This window comes from Panicum hallii, chromosome 3 (assembly GCF_002211085.1).
Source record: "Panicum hallii strain FIL2 chromosome 3, PHallii_v3.1, whole genome shotgun sequence".
NCBI lineage: Eukaryota > Viridiplantae > Streptophyta > Magnoliopsida > Poales > Poaceae > Panicum > Panicum hallii.
This window is the reverse complement of record NC_038044.1, coordinates 50,530,429-50,532,373: the sequence shown is the minus strand read 5'-3', so window position 1 is coordinate 50,532,373 and position 1,945 is coordinate 50,530,429.

The following is a 1,945-nucleotide window of genomic DNA, read 5'->3' as shown; positions in this document are numbered from 1 at the left end:
ATGTATCAAGGGGCTAACTTCCCTCTTACATTAAACCTGCGGATTCCTCTCATCGGCGAGACCTTTAGGTACACATGGTCACCCACTGCGAAGGTCAAATCTCGACGACACACATCCGCATAGCTCTTCTGACGAGTCTGTGCGACCCTCAGGTTCTCGCACACCTGTTGTACCAACTGTTCGGCCTCCTCAACAATATCTGGACCAAACACCTGCCTCTCACCAATTTGATCCCAATACAGCGGAGTCCTGCACTTCCGACCATACAGGGCCTCGAAAGGGGATTTCTTCAGACTGGCCTGATAACTGTTGTTATACGAAAACTCCGCATACGGCAGACATTTATCCCAGCTGGTACCATACTGAATAGCACAGGCTCGAAGCATATCCTCCAACACTTGGTTGGTTCTTTCTGTCTGCCCATCTGTCTGAGGATGATAAGCAGTGCTAAAACGTAGCTTCGTATCCAACGAATCATGCAGCTGCTCCAAGAACCGTGAAGTGATCTGAGATCCTCGATTAGATATAATTTTCTTCGGAACACCATGCAGACAGACGATTCTGGAGATGTACAACTCTGCGAGTCTAGCGCCGGAGTAAGTAGTGTTCACCGGAATGAAGTGGGCAACCTTCGTCAACCGATCCACTACTACCCATATGGAGTTGTACCCTTTCTGAGTACGAGGCAAGCCAACAATGAAGTCCATAGTGATCTCCTCCCATTTCCACTCTGGAATCTTCAACGGCTGCAACAGACCTGCTGGCCTCTGATGCTCTGCCTTGACATGCTGACAAGTGTCACAGATAGCCACGTACTCCGCAACTGAACGCTTCATTCCATACCACCAGAATCGTTCCTTCAGGTTGTAGTACATCTTTGTGCTGCCCGGATGAATGGAATATGCCGTATCATGAGCCTCACTCAAGATCAGCTTCTTGAGATCCGCAACATCCGGCACACATATCCGACCCTTGTACCACAAGGTACCCTGATCATCCTCTCTGAAATGAGGTGCTTTGCCAATCTTGAGCAACTCACGAATCTCCTGCAGCTTCTTATCTTCCTTCTGATGCTGCTTGATCTCTGCCTCTAACGTGGGTTCTGCCTCGAATGATGTACCTGAGGTATGATGCAAGAAACCCAGACTCAACTGCTCAAACTCCTCGCATAACTCCTGAGGCATTTGAAAAGCCACGGCCATGTTAACGTAGCTCTTCCTGCTCAGAGCATCTGCCACGACATTAGCCTTGCCCGGATGATAGTGAATCTCCAGGTCATAATCCTTGACCAACTCTAGCCATCTTCTCTGCCGCATGTTCAGCTCATTCTGGGTGAAAATATACTTGAGGCTCTTGTGATCAGTGTAAATATCACACCTCTGCCCAAACAAGTAATGCCTCCATATTTTCAGAGCATGCACAACTGCGGCTAACTCCAGATCATGAGTGGGATAATTCAGCTCGTGATGACGCAACTGCCGCGAGGCATAAGCTATCACTCTGCCTTCCTGCATCAGGACACAACCAAGACCATCCCTCGAAGCATCACAATACACTGTGAACCTCTTGCTCTGGTCTGGCAGAGTAAGGACTAGCGCCGTAGTTAACCTCTTCTTCAGCTCCTCGAAGGCCTTCTGACGCTCATCAGTCCAAGAGAAATCCACACCCTTCTCCAGCAAGGAAGTCAAAGGCTTCGCAATCTTGGAGAAATTCTCAATGAACCTAAGATAATAACCTGCTAAGCCCAGAAAAGAGCGGACTTCCTTCACTGTCTGTGGTACCACCCAGTCAAGCACATCCTTCACCTTTCTGGGGTCCACCGCAATACCTCCCTTGGAGATCACATGACCGAGGAATGGAACCTCGTCAATCTAGAATTCACACTTGCTGTGCATGGCATACAGCTTGTGCTCTGTGAGCCTCTGCAACACAAGCCTCAGATGCT